This window comes from Nomascus leucogenys, chromosome 16, assembly GCF_006542625.1.
Source record: "Nomascus leucogenys isolate Asia chromosome 16, Asia_NLE_v1, whole genome shotgun sequence".
NCBI classification, from domain to species: Eukaryota; Metazoa; Chordata; class Mammalia; order Primates; family Hylobatidae; genus Nomascus; species Nomascus leucogenys.
This window is the reverse complement of record NC_044396.1, coordinates 18,715,732-18,740,595: the sequence shown is the minus strand read 5'-3', so window position 1 is coordinate 18,740,595 and position 24,864 is coordinate 18,715,732.

Sequence of the window (24,864 nt, the reverse complement as noted above, 5' to 3'; positions counted from 1 at the left end):
TCATTGCTACTCATGTTTACAAAGGCATGCAAAATTAATTATAAAAGCAATTGGAGATTATGTTTCTATACTATAGCTGCATAACTCCAGCGAGGCAATACCTTGTTCAATAATAAACTACAACCCTTGTTCAACAACCCCATTCCAAGGAACTCAAGGGGAAACATTAATATATTCTGGTAAAAAATTGTACAAATCAGATTTTAGTCTCAAGCTAACTAAAATCATACTTCATTTTCCACTTATTAAAAAATATTTGAGGCAATAATTTGATAACTTTCACTATCTGTATCAGATTTTTAAAAGGAAAGGAAAATAGACTTTTACAAAAGAAGGAAAAAGGGCATATAGATGACTCTCTGATATAACCAAGAGAGCCATGCACACACACTGACACTTAAGACTTAAGATAGTTAAAAATGTCCTAATCCATCTTTATACAAACTTTAGTGATAATATGTTATGAGCGATCCAGTGGTTAACTGAAACTCTCCTGGAGTCCGCCTCTTTATTTTAACATTAATTGAGGTTGCCTATATCTTTTATAATTTTGATACCAAAATCTGAGAAAATTGACAATAAAGTATAACTTATTTGAGTCAATACCTATGCAATCTGATTTATACTGACATAAAATTATTCATACTGACACGATTAAAATTGATAACATTTACCTATCCTACTTAGTGTGAATGCTCACAAATTTTCCTGTAGAAATACTTCATTAATGTGTTTATTGTCCAATGCCATCAGTCCTTGTTGTTGGTACTAAATAATAATATATTATCTAAAATTCAAAAGTATTTGAATTTCAAAACACAGCTGGCTACAAGGCATTTTTGACATAGCATTAATATTTTAATATATATAGCAATAGATAGAGATTTCAAATCATTTTTACTTGCATGAGTCTCTATAGTCTTGAAAATATTGAAAATCTCATACATTTTCAGATTGAAAAATTGAGAATAAAGACAGTTTAGTGGCGTTTCTAAGGTTATGAAGCTAGTAATAGTCGGGCCTTGGAACCATGTCTAAATGGAAGTCTAGTCATTCGACTGAACTTACTGACTACCTACTATTGAGTATCTACTGTGTTTTTCTCAGTTTTCCCATGTCTGATTCATTATCTGAAAGTGTTTATTTAGTACTTGAGGAACAAAACTGTTCATGGAGTTTGAGAAAATTTTTCTAACTTTGGTAAACATTAATGATTTTTAAATGTGGGTTTAAATATCTTAGGTGAAGCTGATATGGTTGTAATTTTCTCATGCAGATGAAGATGTTGGCTGTTATACACTCCCCACCACTCAAGCAATCTGACTACATATTGAAATCCATCAACCATTTTGCTTTGTTTTTCTAAATTTAATTTATTTTAATCCACTTTCTCCATCTAAATTATGTTGAGATATCTAGCTCATTAATAATGATAAAAATGATTTTTCTATTTTTTCATTATGCTTTATATTTCATCAGCTGCCTTCTCTTACAAAGAAAGCAAAGAAAGGATAGGTAGGAAGATTTTTCTTATCTTTAGCCTTTGAGGATCCCCAATTACCCTACTAACTACCCATCCTTGGTGTCTCTTCCTATCCTCCCCCTCTAGTCAGTAGCTGAAGTTTGGAACACAATTGACTTTACCTGAAAAAAGTACTTGGCTTGGGTATTTTTATGTCATTCAAATGCTTCTACATGGTAACTTGTTTATGTGACCATATCTCTTTTCTTTCACAGTTATTTTATATATATATATATATATACACATGCCTGGCCACCAAAGTATTTGAGCCTATGTTCCCTGAGTAAAGTGTAGTTGCCACTTATGAAAAACTTCCAAGTGAATGGTGAGATTCATGAAAATAGTATTTTGAGGGGTGTTACAGCCACAAAACGTTTATGAATGATAGAAAGGCCTTGAAAATTTGTACTTGCATGAAGTAGGTGCAATACTCATTAAGATGGTAGTGGAGACGAAAAGAACATGGAAATTACAATACAGGCAAGCCAGTGAGCCTCCTGGAATAAGCAGCAGAAGTCTCATTGAGCAAGCTTCCCACACACATGGCAAATTCCTCTGACTGGGACCTCTATAATACTCTGTTGTTTGTTTTTGTTGTCATTTCTGTTGTTTTCTCACTCTTTAGCCAGTGTTTTCAGGAACTTTCCTGGTCTTTTTATTCTATTCTGTCAAATGTAGATACTATAGATGAGTACATTTCCTCTTTGGTTCTCTCTTTTCTTATCCTAAGCCCTACTCTCCTTTGGGAAGATTTTTTCTCTTTATAGGAAAAACTATGCTGAGAAGTAGAACAAATTGTAATGAAAATGCTGTATCTGAAAACTTATGATACACAGCTAAATTGGGACTTAGAGAATTATAGTCTGAAGTGTTCACAAATGATATGGCTTGGCTGTGTCCCCAACCAAATCTCACCTCGAATTGTAATCTGAATTGTAATCCCCACATGTCAAGGGTGGGACCTAGAGGGAGGTGATTGGATCATGGGATAGTTTCCTCCATGTGTCTCGTGCTTCCCCCTTCTTTCTCTCTCTCTCTCTCTCTCTCTCTGTCTCTCCTGCCTGCCCTGTGAAGAAGGTACTCACTTCCCCTTCACCTTCTGCCATGATTGTAAGTTTCCTGAGGCCCCAGCCATGCAGAACTGTGAGTCAATTAAATATGTTTCCTTCATAAATTACCCAGTCTCAGGTCATATATTTATAGCAGTGTGAAAACTGCTAATACAGGAAATGACAAATACTAAAATTTAAATCGTTCATCTTGAAAACTGTGAAAATAGAGGGATAAATTCCCCAAAAAAGAAAGGGAAGAAAATATGGCAATAAAATATTTCACTAGGCACATTAAATTGAAAATTCCTATATCATGCTGATTAATTAGAATTATCAGTATATAACAAATATACCTCTAGAGATATAGAAACTCTAGCAAGTTTAATCCATTTAAATTTACTGTGATTACTAAAACATATTAATCCTATCAAGCATTTAATTTTGTTCTATTTCTCCCGATCTTTTCTTTCTTATGGACTTCCTTTGGAATTTGTATCTTTTGCACTTCATTTTTTTGTACTTATTTATAACTTATGCTATTTCTGTATTTTTAAACTTTGCTCAAAAAATGTAATATGTACATTTAACTTTAAAAAGTTTGAATTCAGTCAATGTGTTTATTCCCTTTCTGAATGAAATGAGGACTTTAAATACCTTAATTTCTTTTTTTGTTTGTTTGTTTTTTTTGAGATGGAGTCTTGCTCTGTCACCCAGGCTGGAGTGCAATGGCACTATCTCAGCTCACTGCAACCTCCACTTCCCAGGTTCAAGCAATTCTCCTACCTCAGCCTCCCGAGTAGCTGGGATTACAGGCACATACAAACACACCCAGCTAATTTTTTGTATTTTTAGTAGAGACGGGGTTTCATCAGGTTGGCCAGCCTGGTCTCGAACTCCTAACCTCAAATGATCCACTCATCTCGGCCTCCCACAGTGATGGGAGTACAGGTGTGAGCCACCACGTCCAGCTTAAATACCTTAATTTCTAACACTTTCTCCTTACATTTGTTATTTTTGCCAGTGCTTGTATCACTTTTTAACTTGACAAATTAGGCATTCTTCTTACATTTTTTGTGTGGGCTACATACATTTGGATTTACCTGTAGACTTACCATCCTTGAATCAATTTCTTGTGTGCTGCCTAATGACTGGTCACATATCCACCCTGGAAATTTAGTCTCACACAAATAACATACACTAAGATATGAGGAGGGATGTTTGCTGAAAAAGAAAATAAAAAATCTAGATGCCGGCAGCAGAGAAAGGGAGAATGGATTCTAGGCAGGCATGAGCAGCAGCTGTCTGGTACAGATGGCCTGGAAGAGGTCAGCAAAGCCCCTCACTGACATTCTCTCTACTGTGCCTGGATTTAACCAGAGCTAGCCAATCACTTCTCATATTAAGCACCCAGGGTGTTAAATTTCAGGAGTTTCATAAGATGGGAAAATGGGACCATTTTGAAATGACTAAGTAGAAGTTACTAGCCCAAGTGGGACTATTATGACCACAGTTGCAACAGTTTCATGAAAATCAAAACAAATTGTAAAGCATAGAAATGTTCTGGAAGAGATTTAGCAGGTCAGCCATTTATATTGGTGTAAGCTGATTCAATCAGCAACTACCAACAGAGACAGAAATAATAACAAGGCTGTTCTTGAATAAAATAACAGAGAATTACAATTGTCTCAAAAACCACCCAACCTGGTAGCCTTGAAGCATCTTCTGTAATGAATGTCTCAAGTAACAGTCCAGCAGGCTATGGAAAAAGAGCTGTTTACCTCCCAAGACTATGAGCCTGTTTCTCAGTAGGTCTGCCTGTGGGGGCTTTGCTTGCAAAGTTTGCCTGAAGAAATAGGGTAATGTGATTCTGAATGTGCAGAAAAACATTTTCATTACAGAGGTATAAAATTGTCCGAATTTTTTAAATGAACATTTTCAGGAACTTTAAGATGTTTAGTCATTGCCCAGGACTGGTTTCTTACTGCACTGCAGAGGAGCTATTAGGGAAATGATTTAAGCCCGTTGGGGTAATGAAGGCTTTCGTGTCTATTAGTGTGCTTCTAATTGCATATTTAAAGACCGAGGTACTAGAAATGATGGTGTTACATACCCAATGACCAAGAAAAGAGCAATAGAGACAGCACGGTCTGTTGGATTAAGAACCCAAAAGGCTCCACCACCCACCCTTGCTACCAATAGAAAGTTGCTCAGCTATCCTGTGCTAGAATTCTTCCATCTGTAGGAAGGCATAAATTACTGGTAACATAATGACAATAGTAATGTCATACACTAGATGTGGATATATTATGTAGAAATATACATATTTATTATTTATAGTGCCCTTATGTCACTATATCAAATATGAAAATTGAATAGAAAAAATATGTGCTACTTGGTAACTTGGGTTAAGAATAAAAGTATGAAGCATGATTATTAAAGGATATGAAACATTCTACTGCAGCAAGAAAAAGGAATTGAGAAGATAAATTATGGTCATCTTATGAACAAGCCTAGAATTAAAATGTCCCAAAATCCACATTACTGAACTCTAAAGAGAACTTGCTGTGTAGGTTGTCTGAGTCAATGAACTCATTATTCTAGATATATTCACTGCATAAAAGCATGAGCCCTTTTGAAAATAGAAGTCAACAATACAATGGTTGTTGCCTATCTTGCTCCTACAATTGAATTCTTCCCTGTTAATCCTTCTACTCCTCTGCTTGGCCTTTTAATCACTTTTATTTCTCTATCTGGCGCTTACATGCTAAGAATTTTCCTGGGATCCCATATATAGATCACTTTTCTTACTGATCTAACCCTTTTTCTCTCCGGCAATGCCAATCGCATGCATGATTTCAAATCTCTCTCTATGCTAATAGCTCCCCAGGTGAGCCCTCCATACCCACTTCACCAGTTGCCTACTTGAACCACAACCCTGGAAGACTTAAATGTACTTCACACTCTACCTGCATTAAATCAATCTTATTATTCTCTTCCCCTCCTCCATCTCCTAAAACACTCTTTCATAATCCCTATTTCATCAAATAACAGCTCATTTAAGGCAAATGCTATCTTCATCCATAGACATTCTATCTACTCTCTAAGCCTGCAAATGATATATTCTGCTCAGATCAAAACACAGTCTTAAGGCCAAACATGGTAGCTCACGCCTCTAATACCTGCACTTTGGGGTCTGAGGCAGGAGGATCACTTGAGCCCAGGAGTTTGAGGCTAGACTGAGCAAAATAGTGAGACCCCACCTCTACAAATAGTAACAATAAAAAATAAAAATAACATATTCTTCTCCATTTCTGCTACAAATGCCTTAGAGAAGGACCTGTTACCTCTCACCTAACTTACCTCTCCACCTACAGATTCTTCTTTCCATGTCACCTGCTCCACATCCTCCTGTTTTGCTAAACTGCAAATCTATGTCACTGCTTTCTATAAATTTCTAGTACCTTCCCAATAACTATTTAAAAATCCAAACTCTTTTAAAAGACATGCTATGTATCTCCATCAGTCCTAAGCCTATTTGCTTCCTCCACACTTCACCTAGGCCTTTAGACAAACTTTGTTCTAACTATGAGCCCAGCATGTTTGTCTAGTCAGCCATGATTTTATTATTTATTATTATTTTATTGTGAGTTGCCTTTCCTCTCACCTTCTCTTTGAAGAAAGCCCAGCCATTGTTCAATATCTGTATTAAATGGCATTCCCTTCCCTATTGCTCCGCTAACAATTGCTTCCTTCTGTAAGACAAAAATGAAATCTAAGCCCCTCAACAGACTGAATGGAATTCCTTCTTGGCCAAGGGGATCCCAGAGGAAACCTGAAAAACTAGTTCAGGCCAGGACAGGAAGGGTGGTCAGAAATGCTTCATTATATCCTCTCCCTTTTGGAATTTAGATACAACTGACCAGCATTAACAATAAAATAGAGATCTTAAGACTGACAAAACAAACTTTATTGCAATAATATACCCAGCTCCAACCTGACCCCAATATAGCATCACATGACAGATAGCACATCCTGAAGGATATCAAAGTATTATACCCCAAAATATATTTCTTTGATGTATTTTGAAATGTCCCTGCAAAGCCATCTCTTGGGGAAATTTCCATTCTTTAGAGGATCTCCTTCCCTTTCCAAGTCTTTTCCTGATCCAGGAGAGATTTAGCTGAGAGATTTTAACTAAGAGAGATTTAAAGTTCCATAAATAACATTTACCATCGATTCCCTCTGAAGCTGGCTACCTGGAGGCTTCATATACATAACAGAAACATTGGTTTCCACAACTTCCCTTTTTTTATCTGAGGCATTTCTTACTGCTGGCTTCAATTCTGTAAGCAAAGCTTAAGATTTTCAGCCAACTGCCTATCAGAAAATCTTTGACTCTACCTATGACTGTGAACCCCCACTTCAAAATGTCTCAGCTTTCCAGGCCAAATCAATGTACTCCTTACATGTATTGATTTATGTCTTTGCCTGTAACTTCTATCTCTCTAAAATGTATATAACCAAGCTGTAACCCAATGACCTTGGGCACATGTTCTTAAGACGTCTTCAGGCTATAACATGAGCCATGGTTTTGGCTAGATAATCTTTAAATATTTTAGAGCTTGCCTTTTTCTGTCAGTACTTCCTTGCTAGATCCCCCTTCCTAGTCACTATTAATAGTTACCATATAGCACTGAATGTATCTGCTTGTTTCTCTCATTATCACTTCTTCTCAATGGTAACAGTAGTATCTTATTCATCTGCTATGAATAGACACTCTTACTAAGCACTGGGTCGGTATGGCACCTTAAATAGGAAGCAAAAGAGTTTGGCCAAATATAACCGAAAATTTCAAAAACTTTGAAGTAAATTAGATGATCTAGGTTTATGTCTGAGATCATTAAGTATTTTGTTGATTCTGAAAAATAACCTTTGATATGGGTAGGCTGTGTCCCCACCCAAATCACATCTTGAATTGAAGTTCATCACATGTGGTGGGAGGGACATGTTGGGAGGTAACAGAATCATGAGAGTGGTTTTTTTCTATGATATTCTCATGATAGTGGGTAAGTTCTCATGAGAGCTGATGGTTTTATAAGGTCTTCTCCCTTCACTCGGCTCTCATACTTCTTCTTCCTGCCACCATGTGAAGAAGGACATGTTTGTTGCCCCTTCTGCCATGATTGTAAGTTTCCTGAGGCCTCCCCAACCATGCAGAAGTGTAAGTCAATTAAACTTCTTTCCTTTATAAATTACCTAGTCTCAGGCAGTCCTTTATAGCAGCATATGAACAAACTAGTACAGCAAATTGATACTGGGAGTGGGGTGCTGCTGTAAGGATACCCAAAAATGTGGAAGCAACCTGGAACTGGGTAACAGGCAAAGGATGGAACAGTTTGGAGGGCTCAGAAGAAGACAGGAAGATGTGGGAAAGTTTGGAACTTCCTGGAGACTTGTTGAATGGCTTTGACCAAAAGGCTGATAGTGATATGGACAATGAAGTCCAGGCTGATGTGGTCTCAGATAGAGATGAGAAACTTGTTGAGAACTGGAATAAAGGTGACTCCTGCTGTTTTAGCAAAAAGACCGGCAGCATTTTGCCCCTGCCCTAGAGATCTGTGAAACTTTGAACTTGAGAAAGATGATTTAGGGTATCTGGTGGAAGACATTTCTAAGCAGCAAAGAGTTCAACAAGTTACTTGGGTGTTGCTAACAGCATTCAGTTTTATGTATTCACAAAGACGTAGCTTGGAATTGGAACTTATGTTAAAAAGGAAAGCAGATCACAAAAGCTCAGAAAATTTGCAGCCTGACAATGCAACAGAAAAGAAAAACTCATTTTCTGAGGAGAAATTCAAGCCTGCTACAGAAATTTGCATAAGTAACAAGAAGCCAAATGTTAATCACCAAGACAATAGGGAAAATGTCTCCAGGGCATGTCAAAGACCTTTACGGCAGCCTCTCCCATCACAGGACCAGAGATCTAGGAAGAAAACATGGTTTCATGGGTCAGACCCAAGGCCTCCCTGCTGTGTGCAGCCTAGGGACTTGGTGCCCTGTGTCTCAACAGCTCCAGCCATGGCTAAAAGGGGCCAAGGTACTACTTGGGCAGTGGCTTCAGAGGGTGCAAACCCCAAGCCTTGGAAGGTTCCATGTAATGTTGAGCCTTCAGGTACACAGAAGTCAAGAATTGAGGTTTGGGAACCTCCACCTAGATTTCAGAAGATGTATGGAGACACCTGGATGTACAGGCAGAAGTTTGCTGCATGGGAGGGGCCCTCATGGAGAACCTCTGCTAGGGTAGTGTGGGAGAGAAATATGTGGTTGGAGCCTCCACAAGGAGTCCCCACTGGGGCACTGCCTAGTGGAGCTGTGAGAAAAGGGCCACCATTCTCCAGACCCCAGAATTGTAGATCTACCAAAAACTTGCACCATGCACCTGGAAATGCTGCAGACACACAATGGCAGCCCATGAAAGCAGCCAGGAGGTAAGCTATACATGGCATACCTACAGGGGCAGAGCTGCCCAAGCCCATGGGAACACACCTTTTGCATCAGTGTGACCTCGATGTGAGACATGGAGTCAAAGGTGATCATTTTGGAACTTTAAAGTTTGACTGCCCCACTGGATTTCAGATTTGCATGGGCCCCATAGATACCAAGAAATTGGCCTATACTTTTGGCCAATTTCTTCCATTGGGAATGGGTGTATTTAACCAATGTCTGTACCTGCACTGTATCTAGGAAATAACTAACTTTGTTTTGATTTTAAGGCTTATAGGCAGAAGGGACTTGCCTTGTTTCACGTGAGACTTTGGACTTGGACTTCTGGGTTAATGCTGGAATGAGCTAAGACTTTGGGGGACTGTTGGAAAGGCACTATTGTGTTTTGAAATTTGAGGACATGAGATTTGGAAGGAGCCAGAAGCAAAATGATATGGTTTGGCTATGACCCCACCAAAATCTCACCTTTAATTGTAGTTTCCATAATCCTTATGTGTGGTGGAAGGAACCTGGTGGGAGGTAATTGAATCATGGGGGAGGTTCCCCCATGCTATTCTCATGATAGTAAGTTCTCACAATATTTTACAGTTTTACATGGATCTTCCCCCTTCGCTTGGCTGTCATACTTCTGCTTCCTGCCACCATGTCAAGAAGGACATGTTTGCTTCCCCTTCAACCATGATTGTAAGTTTCCTGAGGCCTCCCCAGCAATGCAGAAATGTGAGTCAATTGAACCTCTTTCTTTTATAAATTACCCAGTCTTGGGCAGTCCTTTATAGCAGTGTGAAAATGGACTAATACACCTACATACTTCATTCAGCCTCAATTTTCTCATCTGTCAAAAAAGGGGGTAGGATTGGTATCTCCTAGTTTTTCTCAGCACTTTTATTCTACATATACATAAATCAATGATTTAGAGTTGAAGTTTTAGGCCTAGAAAGTTTTTTTTTTATTTAATAGAGAATTATCATATGCTTCATGGGAAGACTAAATATTGTAAACAGTAAACTCTTCCCAAATTAATCTGTAAGTTTAATGTGATCTCAATCTTAATGGGATTTTTTAAATGATACAAAATTTATTATAAAATGTATAAAATTATGTGAATTTTAAGATTTATGTGGCAATTGATATTATATACATACACAAAGAGAGAGAGAGAATAGCATTTTTGAAAAATAAAAACAAAGTTTGTTGGGAGTGGCACAAAATTGCCCTGCCAGATATAAAACTATTTTATAAAGTTTTAACATTTTAAGCAGTGTCATATTGCCACATCAGTAGACAGTTTGCTGGAATGGAATAATGAACCAAAAATTAACCTATGCCTGTACGGCAATCAATAACAGAATAGGATTCACTAAGCAGTGGTCAAATAATTAGCTGCTTAATATATGTTCTTAGAAAATTTGATCATCTATATGAGAAAATGAAATTATATGGCCATAATACAACATATCCAAAAATTTATTTAAGATGAATTAATGCCTTCAAAGATGGCAGAAAAAGCTTTTAATGATACTATACCTTGCTAACTAACATTTGTAGAATATTTGCTCTATCTTAGACATTGTAAGTGCTGTTCAGGCATTAATTCTATCAATAATCCTATTACTCTGTGAGTAAGGTAAGTCCAATTATTATTTTTATTATTATTTCATTTACAGGAAAGGTAATTATGGTACAGAGAGGTTAATAAACTTACTGAAGTGTCACAGTTAACAAGAGACAGAATTAGAATCCAAAATCACGTATTCTTGTCTCAGTATCTTAAGCTCTGAAAGACTCTATTGGCCATGAGAGACAAAGCTTTCCTTAAAAAACAAAACAAACAAACCAAAAACCCAGAAAGCTTAAATAATAAAGAAAATGGAGATATAAGTTTGACTGAAAACTTGTTTTATTTTATAATAAAGTCAAGTTCATATTTTAAAACAAACCACAGATCGGGAGAAAATGCTTGCTGCATAGATTATCTGTAAATTATTGTTCTAATCATACATATAAATATGAAATAGACAAAAAACTCTATCAAAAAGTTGGCACAGTAAATGAACCTATGGTTTTAGAAAATCTAATTCAAATATCTAATAAATAAATAGTCAATCACATTGGTAAGCCGGCAAATTAAAATTAAAGCAAAAAGATAATAGTTTTGCACACAGAACTGAAAAAAATTGATAAGTCCATACAATGTCAAATGTTGTCAGGTCCTTCCAAATTGATCAACCAATTTGGAAGGCAATGTAGCAATGTGTAGAAAAGTTGAAGGTGTGACTACTGTTAAAAAAAAAAAAAAGTGACTAATTCCCCATCTTTGTATCTAACCCTAGAAACATCCCTGGCAAATAAAATAATAAGACATACACATGGATATTCACTGCCACATAGTAATAGAGTAACACTGGAAACAAACTAAGCATTTATCAAATGAGAACTAGATAAATAAAAGCTGGTATATACATACAAATACATATATATGTTAAAGAAATGAGCTAACTCAACACAGATAAATCTAAAAAATTTTTAAAAAAACAAGAGATTCATTGAGGAGATTCATAGTACAATTTAGGCAAATTTATAAATCACTTGAAACAATGTTACAAATTATCTTTTCATAGCATTTATAAATTCCACTTTTAAAGGACTAGAACTATATACATCAAAGTTATAATATGGTTATATCAAAGGAAAAGAGAAGTGGATATGTAGGATGGTTAACTTTATCCATGACATTATATTTTTTAAATATTATGTTTATATTACTTACATAATTTTGAAAAATTATGTGAATTATTTTATGATATTAATATATATTTTTAAATTATTTCACAGATAGTAGTATGAACATCTATACAAATTTCAAGGACTTTCAAAGTTATTTTGTCACAAACAGATTGATGCAAATTATTTGAATTTTGAAAGAATCAAGTAGCAAGCAGAAGAGGATGAAAATTTTAAGCAAACTTAAAAAATCTATTGCAAGGGATTGTTATTAAATTACATTTTAAGCTACAGAAATGTTATTACAGATACAAAAGCAATCTGTGGCAACTGGAGGAGAAATGCATATCCACTAACACTGATAAACTGCTGGGGTTTCTGCTTTTTCATTTCTTATTATTTGGAATAAGCATAAAGGAACTGATAAGATTGTTTAATTAAAAGAAGTAGAAAAATTGTGTTCGGGAGATAGCCTAATAATACTGCTATTACTTCCATGTGTATTCAGATCTAGGTCTCACTGTCTGTCTGCAAGAGAACAGTATATTGTAAAGCAAAGCTCTCTTTCTCTGTTTTATTCCTGAAATAGACATAAGAGTAGAGGAGTAAATTTCCTTTTCTACTCAAATTTTTGAAAATTTTATTTGTAAGATTTACATATTTGCTCTAACAAGAACAGCGTGTGTAATTAACTCATCAACTGAACCTGCTATTTACAATTTTAAAACCCAAAGCTTAATGCATAATTTTACTGGGATCAATTTGTAATTCACTCATTCATGAAAAAGAAAGGAATGAAATGTATTAAACAATAAAGGTTGCCCATATAATCCCTTAGCTAGTTGCAGTGGGTTATTAAGCTTTGCCTTGACGGAGGCCTGTATCAGCTCAGTGTTTCTTGGTTTGAACCTCACTGTAGTCTTTTCCCTGAGTTAGGACAGACAGCTTGCCTGTTAGAGCAGCAGTTTTACACACTTTTATGGAGTCCGATATGTGGTCACATAGTCAGTAATGCAATTCTAGTTCAAGCACCATATTCACTTCAAAATCCCTGGTGATCAGCATTTATGTACAGCTTAGTTTCTCTTAAAACTGAGGTATGCTAACATAGCACACACTTTATCATTTAGAAGTATCACACTGAGTGAATATATCCCATTAATTATTGTATCCTACTAGTTGATGTAGACTACCTGATTAGATATGTACATACATATATTCATTCATGTATTTTCATTTGCTCATCAAATCATTGAAATATTATACTTACTCTGTACTCAGCACTGCACACACACAATCACACACACAGTTACATCTTCATGTGCTCTCAGGTACATCACAGGTAAAAGAAAGCCAATTCTGATGTATGCTGAGGATAGCTGATTTAGTTAAGAAAAACTCCTAATTTTCTAGGGCATTGGGGCTCAAATAAATTAAATAGCATTCCAAATGCGTAGCCTCTAGATCTGGAATGCTCAAATTACTCTTCCCTGATCTAAATCCAAATGGCAATTTATGACCTTTTATCTCATTCTTCATTAAGAATTCCTAAAATGGGATGGTGGATTAGTAAAACAGTGGGCTTCTCTAACTTTATTCTGGGTCTAAGGGGACCATGGATAGGGGAAGAAGGCTCACATCTATCTAGCTATATAAATGTGGCACAAATGCACATTTGTATGTGTATCATTTATGTGTAGCCACATAATCTATCCTAAAAATATTTTAATTCAAAACTTTATTTTGATTATCCTTCAGATTTTTACCTTGGTAGTAAGTCTTTACCTATCAATAACTATCTTGAATATAAATGGATTAAACTTTCCAAACAAAATACATAGAGTGGCTGAATGAATTGAAAAATGAGACCTAACTATATGCTCCCTAGAAGAGACTCACTTCACCTTTAAGAATACACATAAACCGACTGGGTGCGGTGGCTCACGCCTGTAATCCCAGCACTTTGGGAGGCCACGGTGGGCAGATCACGAGGTCAGGAGTTCGAGACCATACTGGCTAACATGGTGAAACCCCGTCTCCACTAAAAATACAAAAAATTAGCCAGGCGTGGTGGCGGGCGCCTGTAGTCCCAGCTACTCGGGAGGCCAAGGCAGGAGAATTGCTTGAACCCAGGAGGTGGAAGTTGCAATGAGCCGAGATTGAGTCACTGCACTCCAGCCTGGCAACAGAGCGAGACTCCGTCTCAAAAAAAAAAAAAAAAGTACACATAAACCAAAAGTAAAAGAATAGTAAAAGATATTTCACACAAATGGAAGCCAAAAGAGAGTAGAAATGGCTATATGTATACCAGACAAAATAGACTTCAAGTCTAAAACTGTCACACAAACACAGGTCATTATGTAATAACAGAGGGGTCGATTCATCAATAGGATGTAACAGGTATAAATACACATGTACCTAATATCAGAGCACCTAAATATATAATGCTAATGTTAACAGAATTGGGGAAGAAATAGACTGCAGCACAATAATAATAGGGAACTTAAATATTCTACTTTCAGCAATGGACAGATCATCCTGACAGAAAATCAATAATAAAGCATTAGACTTCAGACCAAATGGCCCTAGCAGACATATGGAATATTCTATGCAACAGCAGCAAAACACACATTCTTCTCAAGCCCACATGAAACATTCTCCAGGATACATTATATATTAGGCCACAAAATAAGTCTTCACAAATTTAAGAAGATTAAAATCATAAATTATTTTTTCTGACCACAATGGTGTGAAACTAGAAATCAAAAACAGGAAGAATTTCAGAAATTCACAAATAATATGAAAATAAAACACCATGTTCCTGAACAACCAAGAAGCCAAAGAAGAAATTGAAAGGTGTTTTAAAATTTGTTTGAGACAAATGAAAATGGGAGCAAAATATATCAAAACATATGATGCAGCAAGAGCAGTTCTAAAAGACAAGTTTGTAGTAATTAATGTGTATATCAAAAAAGAATAATGATCTCATATAACAAATAAATGCACTAATGTTACACCTCAAGGAGCTAGAAACAGAAGACCAAATTAAGCCCACAGTAGAAGGAAGGAAATAATAATGTAGTAGAAAATGAAACTGAGACTAAAAAAAAAAAAAAAAAAAATAGAAAAGATAACCTAGAGTAAGAAAACAGACAGTAAGGTCAAAAGATAAAATTGTAAATTGTAAATGAAAGAGAAGCCCACAGAAGTTCAAACTATGAAAATGCAAAAGATCCTAAGACTAATATTAACAGTTAAACACCAACAACGTAGACAACCTAGAATAGATAAATTTCTAGAAACATTCAACCTACCAAGACCGAATCATAAAGAAATAGAATATCTGAACAGACCATTAACGAGTAAGGAAATGTAATCAGCAATAAATCTTACCTATCAAAGAAAAGCCCAGGACCTTATGGCTTCACTGCTGAATTCGCTCTAACATTTAAAGAACTAATACCAATCCTTCCCAGACTCTTACATAAAAGTATATAAGACGGAACACTTCCAAACTCATTTTATGAGGCCAGTATTACTCTGATACCAAAGCCAGATAAGGACACCACAAGAAAAGAAAATTACAGGCCAATATCCCTGAAAAACATAGACGTAAAAATCTTCTACAAAATACCAGCAAACTGAATTCAACAATCGGTAAAAGAATCATTCACCATGATCAAGTGACATTTATCTTAGGCATGTAAGGATGGCTCAACTTTTGCAAACCTATAAATCTGATATGCCACATTAACCAAATGAAAGATAAAACTATATTATTGTCTCAATAGATGGAAAAGAAAGCATTTGACAACATTGAATACACTATTGTGATAAAAATTTTAATAAATTGGGTATAGAAGGAATGTACCTCAATGCAGTAAAGGTCATATATGACAGTCCCACAGCTAACATCATACTTAATGGGGGAAAGTTGAAAGTTTTTCCTCTAAGATCAGAATCAAGACAGAAAAAGATTTTCACTTTTGCCACTTCTGTTTAACATACTACTGAAAGTCCTAGCCAGAGAAATTAGGCAAGAAAAAGAACTAAAGTCATCCAAATTGGAAAGAGAACAGCCAAGGAGACAATCAATAGAGTGATGAGACAACCTATAAAATGGGAGAAAATATTTGCAAACCATACATCTGATAAGGGATTTATTCTTTATGTAAGGAACACAAACAACTCAGTAGCAAGAGAACATATAATCTGCAAAAAAAAAAAAAAAAAAAAAAAAATGGGCAAAGGCCTGAATAGACACTTCTCAAATGAAGGCATACAAAATATCAACAGCTTTCAGAAAGCATGCTCAACATCACCAATCATTAAAGAAATACAAACTAAAACCACAATGAGCTATCACCTCACATCTGTTGAAATGGCTACTATCAAAAAGACTAAAGGTGAAAAGTGTTGGCAAGGATGTACAGAAAAGGGTATCCTTGCACACTGTCAGTAGAAATGTAAATTAGTACAGCTATTATGAAAATCAATAGGAAGATTTCTCAAAAATTAAAATGGAACTACCATATGATTCACAACCCCACTACTTGGTATAAACTCTGAGGAAATAAAATCAGTACATCAAAGAGATATCTACATGCCCATGTTTGTTGAAGTATTATTCACAATAGCCAACCTAAGCCAACTTAGGTTGATACAGAGTCAACCTAAGTGTTCATCAACAGATGAATGCATAAGAAATATCTGACATATATAATATATAATATATAATAACAATAAAACTATCTTTCCAGGTTCCAGCAGCCTCATAATTTAGCTGAGTCAGGTAGTAGGTCTTATGCAATCTATGCAGGTACTGGGTCTTATACTTGGAGCACAATTTTAAGAAGTCATAATGTAAAAAAGATCAGAAAAAAATTAAAGCTTCTTTTTCAGAAAGAACTAAATATTAATTGTCAAGGGTTTTCTTTTTTCTTCCTTTTTGAAAGTGAGGTTATGGAGTTACTTATAAAATCATAATGGATTAAAATTTCCAATTTCATATGCAGAATTTATTATAGTTTTTGACTTGAAGATTTGACATAACCCTCCCAAGAGCAGATTTTTTCCTTTTATGGAGATATGCCTTAAAGTCATACCCATAAAGACATTAGAGACCAAACTAAAATCCTCATTTTGATAAGAATAAATATAAAAACTGCTTTATCAATATCTTTGGGACTGTATTCATAGTTCATGGCAAGAGAAAAAAGATGGTAGAACCTCTCTTTATGTGTACTTTCTTTTACCTTCAGTAAAGCTTTAAACATACTTCCAGAAAGTTTTATAAGGTATTTAATGCTGATGAGAATTTTTTAAATCTTATGTTTAGTTTAACAAATTATTGTTCATCCAAAAGAAGTCTTTTGTTTTTCTTCAATTTTGCAGGCAACTATACATCTTAATATAAGTTTGCAGTAATCCCTTATGGGAAATTCTAGGTGAGAGTGACTTCACTCCTAGCAAATACAATATTTGTTTTGACAACTTCTAAACATTTCTATTTGATACCCTACTTATTTGATCATCTAAACTCTTCCTTTCAGTGAAAAACATTTCTCAATTGTGTATTAAAATTTTTTGTATACTAAGCAAAACCAGGCCTCAGCATACCCAGAAACATTTTTGCAAGGATCTGGGGTTTTCATCAGTGCTTTTTGTTTAAGAAATCTGACCCTGATGGAATCCCAGTGGACTAGAGCATTATTTAACTAGAATGTACCCAAACCATACATGATAACAAAAATTTTCCATCAAAGCCCCATTTCAGTGACAGAGCCTTGTCAAATGATTCAGAAGCGCAAGTTCTACTATTTATTTCTCAGGTGACACTAAAATACCTTGATTAGTAGGTCCTTGTAATTAGCAAGAGATTTGCCCAAAGATCTTCTATGACCTGGTTTTGTGACTAACATCATAGCATACAATTTCCTTAATTTCCATATCTGTTAAATGTAAGTAATAATACTTTTCACAGTTATTAATATGATGAGGATTTCATTAGGTCACTTTTTGACGCAGAACTGAGATTTCTGGGCACCAGCAAGACATAGACTTCAGCAGTGTGATGGGCATCTGTGTGCCAGCCCTATAGCACCTCCTTCTTCATCTTGTTCTTCAACCAAACTTAAATGGTTTACCTGCTTAGAGATTGTAACATTCAGAATGTTAAATCTTTGAATGCAAAGATTATCTTACATTTCCCTTTTGCAAATATCCTGCAGCTTGTAATGAATAATTTGTTACATTATTCATAATAATTCTTACCTCCTAACTGATGTGAGGTTTTTGATTACTCTGACATTACCATATTTCTGTCAATATTCAATAGCAGTGATTTATATGGTAAATTATATTGCTCTCTTGATATACTAAACCTTCAATAATCGTGGATTCAAAAAATTATTGATTCCTCCTCCCCCACTACAAACAGCAACAACAAAAATAAAATTAAAAAATCTTAATTTCTTTTCTGTCAATAGCTCAAATCTCTACCTAATTATAATCTTGGATTCTCTCTTTCCTCATCTAACTTCAATCTTCGTTAGCCCTGCAGTTTGATTTCCAAATGTGTTTTGAATTACTCCGCTTCTTTCCATTTTCACTATAGAATAGGACATAGAAATGCATCTTACGCCCACTGGATAAATGCAACCGACTCTCAGTTGGTCCCTTTGCTTCCATCAATGTCTCCAATTGTATTGCTCATACACACATGAAAGGAACCATTACCATAATCGACATGGTATTTTTTTATAATGACACTTTTCCTAAGGTGGAAATAAGGTGTCTTATTCTAGTAAAATCTGTATAGTACAGTTTTCTGACAGAGGTAAAGTGCCTCTTGAAATGGACATCGTTTTCTAATTTACAGTAAAGCATTGTATGGGTTAGTGGTATCTGTTTCCTCTCTTGTCCCCCCTACAACCCATGCTCCACACAGCAACCCAAAGTATTCTTTTTAAAACTGATATAGGGTTTGGTTAATCTTCCGCTTAAAATCTTTCTTTGAATTCTAATTACACCCTGAAAAATTTCTAATTCCCTTTGCTTCTCAGACTTTACAAAACCTGACCCTGGCCCATTTGTACAAGCTCATCCCCACATTGTCTTCTACTGGTTTATCATATTCCAGGCAGACTGGCTGCTCTTTGTTTCCTACAACATGAACCCTCTTCAGGCTTTATACACTTGCTTCCTCTGACTAGAAAATTATTTTCTTTTATCTTTATCTGGCTGGCTCTCTTTCATTCTTTTCATCTTAGTTCAAACATTACTGCTTCAGAGAGGGTATAAAGTCCTAACTTATTTAAAGAAGGAGTCCTTTTTCTTCCTAGTTAGTTTACCTTATCACCTTACTTATTTACTTCATAGAATTTGTTTGAAGCCACAGACATTTTGTTTATTTAGTTATCATCATCTAATCTTTGGCAATTTTGTTGCCAAAATAATCATCCATATTACTAGGGGTGTCTCCGTGGTTATTTCTAATGTCAAAAATGGTGCTTGGCACATTGTAGGGTAGGTACTTACTACACTTTAAAATATACATTCTCATTCCATTTGACTTTTTGTGACTGCTATGAACTAAACTGTGTCCACACAAAATCCATATATGGAACCTCTAATGCTCAATGTGACTATATTTAGAGTTGGACTTTTAGGAGGTAATTAAGATTAAATGAGGTCACAAGAGTGAGGTCCTAACTCAATAAAGTTGGTGGTGTTAAAGAGAAAGATCTCTCTCTCCCTCTCTCTTCCTGTTTCTCTCTCTTTCTTTCTTCCTTCCTCTCTGTCTCTCTCTGCACCCTCAAAGAAAAGCACGTGAGGACAAAGCAGACATTTGCAAGCCAAGAGGAGAGCCCACACCAGAAACAGAACTCTGCTAGAACCTTCACCCTGGAATTTTCAGCCTCCATAACTATCAGAAAACAAATCTGAGTTGCTTAAGCCACACAGTCCACAGTAGTTTATTATACCAGCCTGAACAGACTAAGACAGTGACCAACCCTAAGTGAAGGTTTATACATCATGTGTATATAAAAACATATAGTTATTGCCTAATTATCTTTTTTCCATTCTATTACAAGTGTCTAATTAGGCCCTGACAATAAATAAAATAGCAAAGTATGATTTATGATTATTTTTTATAAAGACTACATTTTGAGAACTATAGCAATAATATAGGAAAATGATATAAAAGAAATAGAGTAAACTGGACTGTAAGAAGTAGGAAAATTTAAATAACTCTTCTTTCTCCATTCTCTACTTGTTGAAATGCTTTACATTCTAAGGATCCAACTTAAGTGCCTCCTTCTCCTTCTATCTTTCTAAGCATAATTAATTACTCCCTTTATACTTTCAAAGCCCATTGCACATACTTTTATGTGATATCGATTCACTTCTGCTTTGTTGTTAAGGCTATTTGTTAAATCTGGGTCTCTCCCACTAAATTAGAAAATACTCTGCAGCAAAGGCTATATGCCTTGGTTTCTGTTGCTCATGGTATCTAATACACGACTTGTACAAAAGTGGTGATCGATGAAATTTTGTTAAGTAAATAAACAAAGGAATAAATAATTAAAGAGGTGGAAATAGAAAAGAACATTGATACAAAAGTTAAGGCAATTCTGCCAATTTTTGTAGATGATATTCCTGAAAAATATCATAATTTGCACACCTCTGATTGGCAAATTTGAGATCTCAGATAATAAGTGTATGTGTATATATGTATGTTTGTGATGTCTGTATACAGGTATATATGTCGAAATATTGGTGTACACACATAATACATGCACATACACATACATATATCATGTGTGTATATATATATACACACAAAATCAGAGTAAATTTAATTTTTAAAAGATATAGCTTTCAAAACATGAAATTTTTATTTTTATTAAAATTTGTTTTGCTATGTAACCATGCAGGACAGTTTTCCAGTTGGCTGGGATGACCTAGTTCTCCGCATTTTTTTACTTATAGTTCCCCAAAGTAACTGTAAAATGTGCTGAGATAAAGAGGAACTGGCTAGAACATCCTAGGCTCTGTTCCAGTCCCTCCTAGAATCAGAATGTCCTTCAATGCTTTAGCTCAATGAGTCACATGACCTGGGATATAAAACCCAGGACCCAGGTTTCCAAGGTCCCTCATCTGCAGCACAAGTGGGGCACAAACAGTTGAGAGACTATATCCACCCTAGGAAGCTTTCTGTGTCTTGGGGGACTGGTTTATCTTGAATCCTGGCTTCTAGTGTCCCTTGTTGCCCATTTGTAAGTAATAAATCTCTTTCAATAGCTTGTGTGTGGGGGGAGTGGGAAGCTCATCCTTATACCACTCAGATAACAAGTGCACTTGGTAACAAGTACACAGTAAACCTGATTCACAAACTATTTTCCTGAAGACTTTCTTTATGTCAATTGTTTAGTAAGCCACTCATCTGATTAGCTAGATCATCCCACAAGTTTCTATTTTACAGACTGAATCTTGTCTTAAAATATTTTGAGCCAGTGCTTAGTGGTTGCATTTGCATTCCTCTTTATATTATTTTCTGAGACTTAGCAGAATATCCATATATTTAATCACTGTATTAGTTTTCTTTAATGCTGTAACAAATTATCATAAGCTTAATGCCATAACCCACAAATGTATTATCTTTTAGTTCTTGACGTGAGAAGTCCAAAATGGTTGGCAGTGCTGCATTCCTTCTGAAGGCTTCGGGAAGAATTCTTTTTTTTTTTGTCTCTTCCAGCTTCTAGAGGCTGCCCACATTCCTTGGCTCATGGTCCCCTTCCGGCAATTATATCACCCCAACATCTATTCACATCTTTGTCTCTCACTCTGATGTATTTGTCTTCCTCTTAAAGTCCCTTTTTGATATATTGGGCCCACTTAGAGAATAAAGAATAATAGGCCAGCCACAGTGGCTCACGCCTGTAATCCCAGCACTTTGGGAGGCCAAGGCGGGTGGATCACGAGGTCAGGAGATCAAGACCATCCTGGCTAACACGGTGAAACCCTGTATCTACTAAAAATACAAAAAATTAGCTGGGCATGGTGGCATGTGCCTGTAGTCCCAGCTACTCGGGAGAATGAGGCAGGAGAATGGCGTGAACCCAGGAGGCGGAGCTTGTAGTGAGCTGAGATCATGCCACTGCACTCCAGCCTGGGTGACAGAGCGAGACTCCATCTCAAAAAAAAAAATTATATATATATATATATATATATATATATATCCCTATCTCAAGATCCTTAACTTATTCACATCTGTAAAGTCCCTTTTGTCATTTAAGAAAACATGTTCACAGATTTGGGGAATTGAGACAAGGACATCTTTCAGGAGTTGCTATTCAATCTACCAACAGGGACTTGTACAAGAGTAGCAGACAGAGCTTGTGACCATGATTTTCTTGACATGGTAGTCTACCAAAAAATAAGAAGAATACCTATTTTGCATGATATATAGAATAGTAATGTATTAAGCAATTTTTCATTGCTATAAAGAAATACCTAAAAATGAGTAATTTATTAAGAAAGAATTTTAACTGGCTCACAGTTCTTCAGACAGCACAAGAAACCTGATACTGGCATCTGCTTCTGGTGAGGGCCTCAGGAAGCTTACAGTGGTGGCAGAAGGCAAAGGGGGAGCTGGTGTATCACATGGTGAGAGCAGGAACAAGAGAGGGGGGAAGGTGCCACACTTTTAAACAGACAGACCTCACTACAACTCATTTACTATTGCAAAGACAGAACCAAGCTATTCATGAGTGATCTCGCCCATGATCCAAACACCTCCCACCAGGCCTCATCTCCAACACTGGGGACTACATTTCAATTTGAGATTTGAAGACAAACATCCAAACCATATCAGGTAAGTTAAACATTTTTGTCATATTCTCTATAAGAGTCTGAACCAAAGGTATATAAAACATCAAAAATTGGCTGGGCACAGTGGCTCACACCTGTAATCCCAGCACTTTGGGAGGCCGAGGCGGGTGGACCATGAGGTCAGAAGATCGAGACCATCCTGGCTAACACGGAGAAACCCTGTCTCTACTAAAAAAAAAAAAAAAAAAAAATCAGCAGGGCATGGTGGTGGGTGCCTACAGTCCCAGCTACTCCAGAGGCTGAGGCGGGGGAATGGCGTGAACCCGGAAGGCAGAGCTCTCAGTAAGCTGAGATCACGCCATTGCACTCCAGCCTGGGCGACAGAGCAAGACTTTGTGTCAAAAAAAAAAAAAAAAATCAAAAATTTAGAAATATGCAAAGTAAAATTACATTAAAGTAAAATAAATATTGGTTAGAATGTCTTAGTCCATTTGTGCTGCTATAACAAAATATCTGCTACTGGATAATTTACAAAGAACAGAAATTTATTTTCTCACAATTCTTTCATATCCAGGAGCTAAAAACCAGTTGAACTCATGGAGACAGAGAGTAGAATGATGGTTTCCAGAAGCTAGGAAGGGTAGTGGGAAGGGGATGATAAGGAAAGATTGGTTAATTAGTATAAAAACACAGTTAGATAGAAGGAACAGGATCTAGTGTTTGGTAGCACAATAGGGCAATTATAGTTAACAATGATTGATTGTATATGTCAAAAAACTACAAGAATGGAATTGGAATGTTCCTAACACAAATAAATGATAAATACTTGAGATGATGGATATCCTATTTACCTTCATTTGATTATTACACATTATATGCTTGTATTAAAATATCACATATACCCCCAAAATATGTAGAAATATTAAATATCCATTAAAACTAAAAACAAAGAAAGGTGGAGTAGCTCTGGTAATGTCTGGATAAAGTAAATCTGAGAACAAAGAAAATTACTGAGGAGAAAGAGGGTCATTACATATTTACCACAGCTTAATTCACTAAGAATAAATAAAAATCCTAAGTGTGTACACACCTAGTAAGAAAGCTTCAAAATACATAAAACAAAAATCTAATAAAAACTGAAAAGAGAAATAGACACATATACCCAAAGACTTCAATACTCCTCTTCCAATCTCTGATAGAACAAGTGGATGAAAAATAAGCAGAAATACTGAGAATATAAAAACCCTATTAACTAAATTGACCTAATTAAAATTTATAGAATACACCCAATGATGGCCGAATATACATTCTTTTCAAGTATACCTAGAAATTCACAAACATAGACAATATTCTTAGCCACAAAATAAGACATTACAAATGTAAAAGGAAATATATTCTTAGACCATAACAGAGTTAAATTAGAATCAGCAAATAGAAAAATAACTGGAAATTTTTCAAATATTTGGCAATTAAACAACATACATTTAAATAATTCATGGGAAAGAAAGGAAGACACAAAAGGAACTAGAAAATATTTTGAACTTAATGGAAATAAAAATAATATAAAATTTTTGTGAAGCTAAAGCAGTTCTTGGGGGAAATTTACAGCATTAAAATGCTTATACTGGGGAAAAAAGGGAAAGGTTTCTGTGGTGGTTTAAAACAGATATGCACCACATAACATTTTAATCAACAACAGACCTCACATATGATGGTGGTCCCATAAGATTATAATAAAGCTGAAAAACTCTTATCACCTTGTTGATGTCATGGTAGCTGCCATCATCATAGCACCATGCATCATTATTCATGTGTTTGTAGTGACACTAGTGTAAACAAACCTACCACACTGCCAGCCAAATAAAAGTAGAGCATGTATCTTTATAGAATATATAATCATCGTCTATTATATACAGTACAGTAATTATTTATTCACCATACTGTATATAAGAGATGATTACATGTGCTATAAAGTACAGTATTATTTACTGTACTATATATAATAGATTATAATATACAATTATGTTACTGGTTTACATACTACACTATATTTTTTATTGTTATTTTAGTATGTACTCCTACTTATCTGATTTGAAGAAAAGCTAACTGTAAAACAGCCTCAGACAAGTCCTTCAGGAAGTATTACAGGAAAAGGCACTGGTATCATAGGAGATGACATGTCCATGTGTGTTATTGCCCCTGAAGACCTTCCAGTCATATCTGTTG